This window comes from Varanus komodoensis, unplaced genomic scaffold (assembly GCF_004798865.1).
Source record: "Varanus komodoensis strain SLA01 unplaced genomic scaffold, ASM479886v1 scaffold1, whole genome shotgun sequence".
Taxonomy (NCBI): Eukaryota; Metazoa; Chordata; class Lepidosauria; order Squamata; family Varanidae; genus Varanus; species Varanus komodoensis.
The window spans coordinates 56,881,374-56,896,180 of NW_025335268.1; the positions used below are offsets into that span (position 1 = coordinate 56,881,374).

At 39.2% G+C, this 14,807-nt stretch overlaps 1 protein-coding gene across 8 annotated transcripts in view; it reads left to right on the forward strand.

Annotated features, from left to right (window-relative positions):
* Positions 1-14,807, forward strand: part of CDK19 (cyclin dependent kinase 19) — a 114,903-nt gene that overhangs the window by 32,639 nt on the left and 67,457 nt on the right. The window lies entirely within an intron of this gene.

A 14,807-nucleotide genomic window follows, 5' to 3' on the forward strand; every position in this document is an offset into this window, starting at 1 on the left:
CTTCTCATGGTTGAAGATGGGGATTCGGGTACAAACATGTGTAGGAACCAGGACGCCTGCTGTATAAGACAATTTCAGTTTTTAGAAGCTTTCATGTTTTTCCTTTTGTTTTCCCTCTGGAAAATACAGCTCATTCAGTACTTGTACCACCTCCCAAAATATTTTGCAGGCAGTGGCCAGGGTCAGGTAACCAATCTTTTTATCCAAACTTTTTGCTTGCATTCACTACACCCCTTTCTGCTTCGTAAACCCCCTTTCCCCTCTTTTATATCCCTCACAATTTTAAAAAACCCTACTATTGTCTTTCATATCTGTTCATCTTGTCTTCCTTTCTCCTTCCTATGGATCTCAAACAGGCTATTTTAGAACCTTCCAATTGGAGTACAGTAGTGGTTAAGACAACACAGAGAGAACCCTCAGGGCAGGGAAATAGTCATATGTCCAAAGTGTGCCCCCAAAGGAAGACTTTTCAGGACAGGGATATTATCATTTCTGAGATATAAATAGGTAGTAACACTTGTAAGATGGATTCCTGATCTGATCAAGAATCCCATCTTAAATCTAAAGCTGTTCCTACAGTGTCAGGCTTTTAGCAGCCATATTATGGCAAAGCTATTGCTCATTTGTCATGGCAGTATCATATTAATTTCTGACATTTCAAACATATATTTTGGCAAAAACTAAGGATTATATCCACAGTTACCGTGCACCCATTGAATTTAATGGGATTTAAATTAGAACAACATTGGATACATTCCTAAGTGCCTACATAATACATGTTAAAATTTTCATGCTAGAAAATAAGGAATGCAGAATTGACTGCATTTGATAGATTTGATAAGAAATTGCTGTGGCAAACACTGACCCAATACAGAGTAAGTGAACATCGCAAGTGAGTATGCAAAAGCTTATATAGCAAGTGCAGAAGTGTTATTGGAACAAAATAAGGAATATCAGAACCCTTGGCAATAATATCTGGAGTAAAACAAGGATGTGTACTATTGCCACTTTTATTTATCACCTACTTAGCGGGACTGCAGGTGGCGCAGTGGTTTAAACTGCTGTGCTGCTGGGCTGGTAGATCGAAAGGTCGCCGGTTTGAATCTGCACAACGGGGTGAGTTCCTGTTGCTCCGTCCCAGCTCCTGCCAACCTTGCAGTTCGAAAGCATGCAAATGCAAGTAGATAAAAAGGTACCACTTCGGTGGGCAGGTAACTGTGTTCCGTGCACCTCGGTGTTCAGTCATGCCAGCCACATGACCACGGAGACTGTCTGCGGACAAACGCTGGCTCCCTCGGCTAGGAAACGGAGATGAGCACCGCCCCCTAGAGTCAGGCATGACTGGACGTAATGTCAAGGGGAAACCTTTACCTTTTTACTTAGATAGCATAAGCAAAAAAAAGCCAAACCCAAGAATGGAAATAACATCAACGAACTACTCTTTGCAGGCACTGATAGCAAGTACAGTTAAGGAGCTGCAACAGCATCTTATGTCCATGAATCAATAATGCAAGGCAAACAATATGAGAATCAGTAAAGAGAAGACTGAAGTAATGGTAATTGGAAGGAAAAAACACACCAGAAATATAGAAACAGAAGGAACAACCATGAAACAAGTGTCTCAGTTCAAATACCTAGGAACAACATGTATGGTAAAATGGACAAAGAGATTAACATACAGCGCAGTAAGGCAAACCAAAGTATTGGGACAGCTAGCTCCACTCCTACAACCTAAAGCAGTACTGATCAGTACAAAGAAGCACCTCATACAAAGCACATTCATTCCCACCCTATGCTATCAGTGTCAAACATGGACACTTACAACAAGACATAAATGAAAGTTAGTCACCACAGAAATGAGATGAGGAAAGCAGCTGGAGTGACCATAAGGGATAAAATCAGGAATGAAATTATACGAAAAGAATTGGAATAGAACCAGTCCTTAATTATATACAAATAAAGTGGTTTCCTCATCTGGAGAGAGTGTCTTGTGAGTCCATACTGTTCAAGGTATACACAAAAAGAGGACAAAGCCAAAGAGCATGAGGCAGACCCAGAGGAAGATGAAGAGACGACATCAAAGACACCTACCATGGCATCACGTGGAAATGGTTGAGGTCACCAGAAGTGCAAGACCTGGAACTTTGTATCTCCCTCAACACCTGAAGCAGTAAAAGAGAAAGTAAAGAAAAAGATTGTTCCTGAGCTACCTCCAGCATGATTGTATGCAGATTAACATGTTGTACTTAACGTGAGATTGTAAAATAATTGAAAGTAGTTCAGAACAAAACTACCTCTGAACTACTTATGGCTTGATAAAAATATAATGAAGAATGATTCCTGGTTGCTTTCCATTCTTCTGTTTGACCTTCATAAACTTTGTTAAAAGGAAGGTTAGGGCAACTGTCCTTAGCCTTGAAGAATTATGGTACTGATCACTTTTCTTGGGCAATATGAAGTAATTCACCATTTCTCCCCCATCCCACCCCAAAGGTAACTCACCCTAATCTTTTGTCCCTTTTTTTGAAAGTCCCACTTCTTAAGAATGAGATTTTTACCAATCTTGGAACAAATTTTGTGTTTGTTTTAGGAGCAGCAGCAGCTTGGTTCGAATTTCTACGCACATACCCATTGTTCTCTTAAAAAATCAGGAGAGTATTAGATTTTGGAAGAGACTTTATTATGGCAGAATTTTTTTTGTTTGTTTTCTTGCCAACTGGTTGGGAAAGCATTTGCACCCATGCAGTCAGTAGGTGTTATGAAATGCTTGCTGTATATACCATTAAAACACCTTTCTTGTTTCTCATGATCACTTAGCTTTCCTGAGTATGTTACAGTTCTTTCTTCACTATCTTTAAATTTTCCTCCATAGGTCACTACTGTTGTGTGTGGTATATATACCCAAATACTAAGGAGTAAATGCTAATTTTGGTTGAAGTTAATAATGCAGTATTTAATGGTGCCTTTCAGCTATCAGTAAAAGTGCCAACTTTATTTATACTCTGTGAAAACCATGTGATAAAGACACAATGCTAATTGTCTCATTTCCTTTATTTGAATCAAAGCATAATCCTTTAAAGTAATTTGCAATACTTTTTGTTTAAGAAGAATACTGTATAGTAATGCCAGAACATTTTTAGATCCTGACATAACATTATTTCTAGAACAATTGCTTTTCATAATGCTTGTTACAGATCAAGGATGTTAACATGATTTAAGCATTGTAGCAAACAATATAAAACCAAAAAACCCAAACAAAACATGTAAATCCCAACTAACAGCAGTGCACAGAAAAACAATATACAAATCTAAGAATTCAAAAAGCATGCACGTATGCTGTGTTTTAAAAAATTCAAAGTGCAGACAATCCCTGGGTTACAGACATCCATGTTATGAACATCTGTACTTATGAACAAATGCCCACAAAGTCCATTAATTTTAAAATTTTTGAGTTAAAGGCTACATGGTTCAATGGTTCATAGTAACAAGTTAAATGGTTCATAGTAACAAACGCAGAAGCTTTTGGAGTTTTGTGGCCTCCTGTGAAAAATTGTCATCATCATAGAGAGAAAAAAGGGAAGCAAAAGGAAGGAGAGGGAGGGTCTTTGAACCATGCCTTCTTGCCCTGCCCATCCTGAGAGGGAAATCTTTCCAGCATTTCCTTGGTGCAAAGAGAAAGCACTGGTGAGTGAAAGGGAGGGTGGGGAATAAGAGCATGAAAGTTTGATAAATGAAGAAGAGGGGCTCTGCTGGATCAGACCAAGGACTGAGAGAGAGGGAGAAGCAATCTAGTACACATATGGTCAACAATATTGAGAGTTAAGGTTTGCAGGGGTGGAAATATTTGCAGGTTTTCCACTTTCACACAGATCCAGTACCCTTCAACCTCCGCAAATGTGGAGGGCCAACTCTATATGGAAGTGGTTCTTAAGTGTTTTATATGCACAGAAAGGTAAAATATATATGTTTATTAAGACAAATATTTGGCTTACTCATGCTAAATATGACCTGTACATATGTGAACTGAATTACTTACATATTCAATTTAAAAAGACGTTCTTAGGAACAGAACTTGTTCGTAACCTGGGGACTGCCTGTATTCAGAGCACATCACAATACTGTTGCTCAGTTTCGGGCATCTGAATATTATTTGTTACTTCAGACCAGGGTTGGGAATCATTTTTGGCCTGATGGTTAGATTCCATTTTGAGGGAGCTCTCAGGGGGCTGTAGGTGGGGGCTAGGACAAAAGAGAGTAAGGTAAGGCTGAAAACTTTAAGGCTCCACAATGGCAGTGTTTCCAATTTGTAGTACAAAACATATCTGTTGAAAAGCATGCATGGCTAACGTGTTTACTCACAAATAAGCAGGACAAATTTCTGCATGCCTATTCAGAAGAAAACAGGAAAAAGCTCTGTATAATAAAGCTCAGAATACTATAGAATATACTACAAGTATAATACAGCTGCCTTCCCTGGTCTTTTCTCCCCTTCCTGGGAAGAAGACCCTCTAATCTCCTATCAGTAGCTGATCAGAAACATTACGGAATCCTTTTTTTTAAAGTGCTAAGCAGGCAACAAGCACTTCTCTCCAACCAGCAACTGACTGGATATTAGACGCTTCAGGTTACAATCCATGTTTTAGGCAGTAGATACCCATTCTTAGTTGGGGAGTGATTTGACATTTTCATTCAAATAGTTTGATATTCATAGAGTCTCTGGCATACCAACTACTTATAGAATCCTTGAGCAGTTGGTATCAAGCCTTTTAAAAATGTTTGTAGCATTTGGTGTGTATTCTTTTACAATAGTCATCTTCTTGCACCCTTGAAAACTATCCCTTTTTTAATGTGTGAAACTGCCTTTTCCTCCTTTGGGCACCAAAAATTATATTATGAAGTGCTGAAACTACTACTGGGATGCACATTAATATTTTAAAATCAGAATTCATAGAATTTAATAAATAGCAGCCACACATGATCAGAAAAGAGACCATCTTTTCTTTTTATGTTTCAGTAATGCATTAGAACCAAAATAGCTTTCAAAACAAGAACAAAACCACACCTGACATACTTTCAGCCTTGATGTAGAAATAGGCTCTACCAGATAATCAATGAAACTATCCCGAATGGCTTGAAATTTTCAAACTGAAACATTTGCAGATTTAGAAATAAATTGATTTCCTGTCTGTAAGGTTTGCTCTCTTTTATATGAGCATGTTGCTTCTCTACCCTGTGTTTTCTTTCCTAACAAAATAAATGTGAACTTTGCTGAATATTGCAGCATTTTAAGGAGTTTTTTGTGTGCTCTTTCATTGCTTCCATCACAAAAGTACTACTAAGTGTTTGCAACTAAACTTCACAAAAGGCTATACCTGTTTCACAGGAATATTATGAAATATTACAGCATGCCCAGTTTAACCAACAGACATTATCTGAAAGTGCTTGATTTTGTGCAACATTTAACAGTTTAAAATTCAGATGCATAATACTTTGAACGTTTGCTAAAATCGGGATAATCAAACTATGGCACAGCAGTTACTGTCATTTCTCATGAGCTGCGTTTAAGAAAATTAATCCCAGTGCCTTGATTTAAGTGGTAACTTAATGAAGGGGATAGATAGCAGATTTAGTTCTCTCCTAATTTTTAAGGCATCATGAAATGGCAGGTTGCACAATAGCCTTCCTGAACTTCATGCTAACCCTCTTTTGTGTTCTGAGTGTAAAAACATACCACAGGGGTGATTTTAATACTGTTTTAACATTCATGCATTTATGTACCAAATCTTCAATAGCACTATTAGGTTTTTAGCAATCAGCTGCACAAAATTATGCCTTAATTTCCTAATTTGGCATTGTATTTGCTTATAAGCTTGTTTGCAATGTACTAATACTCTGAATGAATTGAGTGGATATTGGAATGAGATTGGCACACATTCAGGGCACAGTTCTGTGTTTCAAATTTGAATACCAGGCCAACCTCCAAATAAGGGGAAGAGAATGAAAAATATAAAGTAGCACAGTATCTTTCTTCATAACTGAGGCATCAGTTTGAAATGCAGTGTATTCAGTCTACATTTCAAGTAAGGAACCCAGATTGGCACTGCACACTCATTTTCAAAACTTGCGTGTGTGCAGAGAAGAGGAAATGTAAAATAGATCATAATGCACTTCTTGTTTGAGATGAGATTTCTTGAATGCGTATTTACCAGATAACTATTGAAAGACATAAAGCAGATCATGAAAACTCTTAGAATAAAATTATAGGATGTTAAAAGTGAAACTTTCAGTTTTTTAAGGACATTAATTATGTGGGATATATAAAAAGATTAACCTTGGTAAAATGCAAAGAGGCTGTCATCACTCTGTTAGGCTTCCTGTTCCAGCAACCCGTGCATTTCAAGGCAACAGTTGTTCTTTGCTTGCCTGCCAAAGTGTCTGAAGCAGGAGAGAGGGCAACAGTATTATCTGTAAATTCACTTGTAATTCAGTCAAGTTTGTTAAGCATGGAGATATCAAAATTAAATTTAAATCTGGTCTTGTTCCCTATGTTATTTTAAAAGCATAATTACAAAAAAAGTCTGGAGCAAGTAAAGCCTCTGAAGAATTGCTATACCACTCTTAGGGCCTTTTGTGTGTTATGTTATCCTATGGCTTTAGTGTTATATGCACAAATATTCATGAGCTTTCTCCTTCTATATCACTTTCCTTTCCCTCTTTTAATATAGCCACATGGAGATCAGAAGCATCCAATAAGCCAGGGTTCCTGTTACATCTGAACTTGGATTGTTTAAACTATGGTTAGTTAATATAAGCCCGAATCAGACCATAATTTATGATCCTCATGTAAGCACTAGCCATAGTTTAAACTACATATGGACTGTTCCTGGGCCACACATTGTTCCACCCACTTTTCCCCACTGCTCTGCTGATCAGCCATCTGTTGGACTGTAGGGGAAAACTGTTCCCTGGCTGATATTATCAGCACCAGTACAAAAACAGCAATCTGTAATGGGATTTTAAGGGGAGGAAAGAGAGGCTTTAACTTTACTCTCCACTCAGCAATCCTGATGCTGTTTGCTCACTGCTAATAATAGAGAGGAAACAGTGATTTAGTTTGAGACAGTGAGTTGAGGGCAAAAACAAGCTCCTCTTGTATGCTATCTGACTGAGAGAGCAAGCAATACCAGCATGTAATTTTATATTAAAAATACTCTTTATTGCAGGTGCATGTTAACAATAGTGAGCCCATCTCCAGTAAGGAACATTTGCTATAGTCTTTATACATGGCAAGTGTATATGATTGCTTTTTGCAATGATTGGTAACAGAAAAACATCATTGTGGAAAACATTCAATTACTTTTCTTCATGGTTATATTGACCTAAACTTCTGGTGTTAAAACTTCTTTACACATTCTGACCTACTTCACAGAGGTTTATTTTATATTTTCAACCCTCTTGTGTCCAACTCTTCCTTGTTGTTTGGTCATCAGGAAAACTATAGTCTTCAAATTGTTAACTTTTTTCTAGTGATGGTTGTTGTGGTCCATCAGCCAGGACTCCATGCAGCCCTGGGATAGAAAAAAATGCCCATCCTTGGTTTAAACTAATCAAAATTTCCTGAGTGTGGAATAATTTTTCTATTACAGAAGAGGCAAGGAGATATGATATAATAGTAATGGGAAATTCAGTTTTCTCAATACTTGTTGGGAGACGAATTCTGCAGACATGGCCCCTCCAAGAAATTCCTGAATTCTGTCACTGATAACTTTGTCCTACAGAAAGTATAGGAAGGAAGTAGAGGATCAGCCATCCTTGACTCTATTTAAACAAACAGATGACCTAGTGAGTAAAGTGACAGTTATAACACTTTAGGAGAAAGTGACAAGGTTATACTTGAATTCTTGATTCTAAAGGAAGGAAAAGCCAGGTATAGCCAAATATACATGGATTTTAGAAGAGTCAATTTTAATAAACTCAGAAGTTTATTAAACTACAGATCAGTCAGTCTGACTTCAGTCTGGGAAAATGCTGGATCTAAATGTAAAGCAGTCGGTCTACAAACACCTTGAAAACAATGCAGTGATTACTAGAAGCCAGCTTATATTTGTCAAGAGCAAATCTTGTCAGTCTAATCTGATCTCATTTTTGATCAAGTAACCTCCCTGGTGGACTGTGGGAATATTGTGGACATAATATATCTTGACTTCACCGAAGTTTTGATAAAGTGCCCCATGATATTCTGATTAGCAAACTAGCTAAACCTGGGTTGGATGGAACAATTATTAGGTGAATCAACAATTGAGTACTAAATCAGACTTTAAGACTATTTATTTATTTATTTATTTAAAGTATTTATATGCTGTCCTGTTGCAAAAGCCTCAGGATGGCTCACATAGATAAAATACAATAAAATATAACATAAATAAAATTGTCGACCCACACTGGCTGCAATAAAAACATATAGGTCATGATATTAAAACTTATTAAAATATTGCTGAAATAAAAAGGTCTTAACCTGGCACTAAAAAACATATAACGACGGCACCAGGCAGATCTCTCTGGGGAGTGCATTCCATAGGTTGGGCGCCACCGCAGAGAAAGCCCTTCTCCGGGTACTTTGCCTCCTAATGTCTTTCACGGAGGGTTCCCGGAGGAGGGCCTCTGCTGCCGATCTCAGGGGGTGGGAGGACAAATATGGAAGAAGGCATTCCTTTAGGTATCCAGGTCCCAAGCCGTTAAGGGCTTTATAGGTAATGACCAGCACCTTGAATTGAGCCTGGACTTCGATGGGAAGCCAGTGAAGCTTATAGAGGACTAGGGTTATATGAGAATAATGCCCAGTCCCCTTCAGCAACCTGGCTGCTCTGTTTTGCACCATCTGAAGTTTCCGGACTGTCTTCAAGGGCAGCCCCACGTAGAGCGCGTTGCAGAAATCCAACTGGCAAGTAACCAATGCATGTGTCACTGTCGCTAGACAATCTTCCTCCAGGTAAGGACACAGCTGATGGATTAGCCGAAGCTGAAGGAAAGCGCTCCTCACCACCGCAGTCACTTTTGCTTTCAAGGACAGCTCCGGGTCAAGGAGCACTCCCAAGCTGTGGACCCTGTCCTTTAGAGGGAGTGCAACGCCGTCCAGGGCAAGGCCCAAGTCACCTACCCAGGAGCTCGATCCACCCACCAACAGGACTTACTTCTTGTCTGGATTGAGTTTCAGTTTATTGGCCCTCATCCAGCCCATTATCTAAAGGAATGCTTGCGCCCATATATGCCCTCTCGCCCCTTGAGATCAACAACGGATGCCCTTCTCCAGGAACCCTCTGTGAATGATATTAGGAGGGTGAGTACCCAGAGGAGGGCTTTCTCTGTGGTGGCGCCCCATCTATGGAATGTGCTCCCTAGAGAGGTCCGCCTGGCGCCGTCATTATTTGTTTTTCGGCGCCAGGCTAAGACCTTTTTATTTAAAACTTATTTTAATTGCTAAATTATTGTATTTATTAGGATTTTAAATTAGCCGAGAATGCACCGGGGGGGGGGGTTATTTTTTTTTTTTTTTTTGTGAGCTGCCCCGAGGCTTTGTTGCGATGGGGGCGGCATAGAAATGTTTTAAATACATACATACATACATACATACATACATACCTCGACCAGGCACCGGTTCAGTACAGCCACTGCTTCATCTGGATTGGTTGAAAAAAAGAGGTAGAGCTGGGTGTCATCAGTATACTGATGACTCCACAGCCCAATCCTCCTGATGACCTCTCCCAGTGGTTTCATGTAGATCAGTGGTGCCTTCTTAAACTGGGGAGAGGTAAAAATAGGATACTGTGGGATTCAGTCCCAGTACTCTTCAGTTTTTTAATTAACAACTTGGATGAGGAGGTATGACAAATTTTTATCAAATTTGCAGATGAACAAAAAATTTGGTGGCATAGCTAATACCCTGGAAGACAGGAACAAAATTTAGGGTGACCTTGATAGATTGGACTGGTGGACTGAAAGCAACAGAATAAAATTGAACAGGGACAGAAGCCAATTTCTGCACCTAGAAAAAAGAAACCAAATGCATCGTTACAAGATGAAGGATATTTAGCTCAACAGTAGAGATGAGAAGGATCTCGGAATTGTTATAGATAACAAGCTGAATCTGAGATAACAATGTGCTGTGGCTACGGAAAAGGCAAACTCAGCACTAGTTAGGCCTTATCTTGAGTAGTGTCCAATTCTAGGTATTGCAGTTTAAGAAAAATGAAAGCAAACTGGAAAGGGTTCAGAAGACATCAACACATATGATTAGATAACTGAAAATAAAGCCCCAGCAAGAGAGGCTGAAATAATTGAGCATGCACAGCTTGAGAAGAGAAGACTGGAGGAAGAAAAGACCTGTACTCTTCAAGTACTTGAAAAGTTGTCACACGGAAGAGGGCCAGGATTTCTTTTTGATCGTCTTAGAGTTCAATGCATAGAATAGTGGGATCAAGTTACATGAAGCCAGAAAACTTCCTGACTGTTAGAGCAATACAACTATGGAAGCAATTATCTAGGAGGGTTGTAGGCTGTTAGGGCATTATTTGCCCTTTCAGGTCTAGCATTCTATGGTTCTATGAACTCTGTTTAGTTTTAAAAAGGAAGTGGATATTTCTGATCTCATTATAGTAACTGAAGGAAGCTGCATTTGAATGTGAGTGCAAAGCTTTTGCTAGTTCATACACAACTAAATCATAGTTTGAGTTATTTCACTTGAACAAATCAAAGAATTTCTTCCCTCGAATGTAACAGTTTTCTTACACTCAATCAAATATGAGTGTAGTCATTGCATATGATTTCCACTTGGGTTTCACATTTTCCCTGCACATGGATGGTGCCTTTAAAAATAAACACTTCACTATGAAAACAGTGGCCTACTGTTATGTATTAAAAGTCTGCCTTTTGCCTCCCAAATTTAAATTTCAAATCAACCATTCCTTCTTGGGTCCATTCCTTTGAAAGGCATTTATTGGAAAGTTAACAAATGTTGTGCTGCCCTAAGATCTCAGAACTTAGAGATCTCTTGATTGGATCTGCACTTATGAGACATTCTTGCTGGTGAAAAGAAAAGAGAGATAATTTTCACACATTCCCTGCTCCTGGAATTTGTGCTCTGGATTTCTGGATGACCTTCTGGAACAGCCTGGTACATGAAATTGCAAAGAAGTTGGACTTAGGAAAAATGGTCTCCCAAAGAAAATTCAGGGTCCAAGCTTTTATTCAAGTGTATGCTTCACATTGTCCCAGTCTATCATTATTTTAAATATTCTCTTCAGAATTTAACTTAAAACAACCACTCCCTACCAGTTGTTCCATTAGAACAAGTATGTATTGCCCCTGATGTGTGATTACCTACATTTGTTAATATGGTAAAAGAAAACTGGCTTATTTGTGAACTTGTAATTCTTGTGCAGACACAACTCCTCTCACTGTTTAGTCACAAGACTATTTCCCTTCAGTCTGAAGCAGATGATATCTTCTTTTTCTGTGGTTAATTACTATGGGGAAACTAAACAGTATTAACCGCAGAATGTTCCATGCCAACTGAAGGGTTGATGGATGCTCCAGAGCAGATTTGAGGAGGACCTGGGGGACTACAGCATGGAAGATTAAAAGGATAAAGTCACTGTGCAAATAGAAGACTGCTCTTGTGATGTTGGATTCTGCCAATGGAAGTATATCTCTCTTTTTTTTTTTGAACATTTTATTAAGATTTTACAACTAAAACTACAAACAACAATCGTTGCACACACCGGATTTACTGGATCAGCCCCCTACTACATATCTTTTAACATTTTATGATCCTACTAGAATCCATTTATAATAACTTGAAAGCATCATTAGATCAAAACCAAGTCCCATTTCTCAAGCCAATAAAATAATAATAATGATAATCCGAATTGGATAGAAGTCACTATCTTCCTCTTCTTCATCCCCAATGGAAGTATATCTGATCCCACTCATAATCCTCCACTGAAGGCTACCATAGGGATACATTGATCTTGTTTAACGAGGATATCCGGAGTCTAGTGGCTTTCTGTTTTAAGTGCATGAGAACTTAACAATACATACTTTCAAACAGATGTCTATGTGCATGTCTCATGGAGCCAGGGTGGCTGCTCAGACCACACCAGGACTTCATGAATGTTCTATCCTAGTTGCAAGCAGTGAGCATTCTTAGTACTTTTCCTGAATAGGCACAAAGGTAAAGTTTTCTTTTGTAACAAAAGTGTGTATGTTAAATGAGGAAAGTTTTTTTTAAACAACTCTTTTTTCCTAATCTGAAAACAGGAAAATTGGACTGTGCTTATATTTTTAACTGACACCTAAAGATGTAAAGAGTAGGTTCCCAGCTGAATCTCAGATGGGAGAAAATTCCAGAATTGAGGTGCTATCATGGAAATGTTCCTTTTCCTTGCCATCTCCCCTTTAACTTTACTGGGAGGAGGAATATGGAAAAGGCTCCCTGATGACGAGCTCATTGATTGGGTTGGTACACATGGAGATAGGCATTCCCTCAGATACCCTTTTAGGGCTTTATATGTTACTCTAAGCACCTTGAATCAGGTCTGGACAACAACTGGCAGCCAATGTAGCCTGTGCAGGACTGGAGTAATATGTTCATGGTTACCCATCCTGGTTAACAGGTGTGCTGCCTGATTTTGGACAAGTTGCAGTGTTCAAACCATTTTCAAGGGTAGCCCCACAAAAAACTCATTGTGATAATGCAGGCTTAAGGTTACCAGTGCATGGATAACTATAGCAAGGTTCCACTCACACGGCTGATATACCAGCCAAAGCTGGTAAAAAATACTGCTAGCTACCTAGTCCACTGGAGCAGCAAGTGACAACTTGGGATCCAGGAGCACACTGAGGCTGTGAACCTTGTCCTTCAGTGGGAGCACAACCTCATCCAGAACAGGTTGAAAATTCCCCAGTTGGATAGATTCCTCTCTAACTCTACCTTAGTCTTACCTGGATTGAGCTTCAGCTTTATTGGCCTGCATCCAGTCCATTACTGAGCCCAAGCACTGGTCAAGAACAGAGGCTGGCATGCTTGGATTTGATGAAAAGAAGAGGAAGAGTTGAGTGTCATTAGCTCAAACCTCCTGATGACCTCTCCCAGCAGTTTCATGTAGATGTTGAAAAGCATGGGGGACATAATAGAGCCCTGTGGGACCCCATGGCACACAGCAAAAGTCCCCCAGCACCACCATCTAGAGATGGTCGGTCAAATAGAAGTGAAGTTATCGCAGAGTGGAGCCACCAAATCCTGTTCCGGCCCAACTCTCCAGAAGGATACTATGGCCCATGATATTGAAAGCTGCTGAGAGGTCCAGGAGAATTAATAGGGACCTACCTTTCAGAGACTGCCCCACCACTTCCCTAGTGCCATTACAGATCATACCTCTATTTTTCTCTTGCTCTGCCATGGTTGTTAGGAAAAGTCTATTAGTCCAAAGTTTGTGGTTGGTATAATAATCCATCATTCTTCCTTTGGTAATGCATAGTGGTAAAATGAAACTTATATTATTCCTTCCTAATGCTTTTGACTTTGAGCTAACTTCTATGTTATAGTCTAGCACAGTGATCCCAACATTTCTGGGTTCTTTGGTTACACATGTTGATGTTGTTTGCATATAGGAAATGACATTTAGAAACACTTTGTAGTTTAAAGCAACAATTAAATTGCAGCTGCTTCATAGTTGTATCTGCTTCTTCGTAGTTTTGTGGCTAGACTTAACAGTGTTTGTAATCTGATTGGTATATGTGCAAACTGAAACTATAGAGCAGGAGTGACAAAACCTCTGGCCCCTGGGGTCCCCCAGGTAGACATGCTACCTTTTCTCAACTACAATCATTTGGTGAATTTTTAGCCTTTGTACAACATTCTCCCCATTCTAAAAGGATGAAATTGCTTATCTGAGGCTTAGTTACATGCAGCAGACCTTATAAGATAAAACACATTGGCATGTTTGACCCAGCTTCTTCTGCTGTTGGCCCTACTTATGGTAGAATATGGGCTTCAAGAGTTTTTCTGAAATTGAATTTGGCTGTTGGGTTGGTTGCAAGAGGTGTGGGTTAAACTGTAGGGTTTGAGCGAGAGAACTGGAGCTGAAGGAAAATAGCTAACAGTGCAATTCTGCAAAGTTCATTCAGTGTTGTAATAGGTAGGTTCTGTGGCACTTCAGATGCTTCTGCTTGCAAAAGAAGTTGCACAGCCAAACCTTATGTTTAAATTGGTGTTTGCTGCTCTGCCTGTTTATGGCTCCTTGTGAACAGAAGGCCACTTCTAGGTACAACCCAGTATTAATTTCTGGGCAAAGGAGTGGGCTAAACATTATAATACTGGGAGGAACAAATCTGTGAAAAGAAGTGCTGAAACAGTGAAGGAACAACAATGTTTTCTGAGTACATTAGAAATGTTTGTGTGAAAACTGAATGCTCTTTCCCTCCATTTTATCTTTGCAGGAGGGTATGGCTGACAGTCAGTGACTATCCCAAAATCACCCATTGGGCTTTATGGATCTTCCCAGTCCTAGCTCAGTATTCTCACCACTCCATCACTGTGACTCTCCAAAGAGATTTTAGGCAGAAATCTTCCTGGGCATCACTTTTTTCATTTAGCATTTTTGACAGATTCAACCATCAAGTTTGTCTTGTATAATTAGAGGGGCCTCTTTTGAAAAAGCCAGTATTAATATTAATATTCTGAAATTCCAAAGCATGTAATTAGAAACCCAGCCTAAATTTTGAGTTATGTTAAGCACTATGCCTGGAGC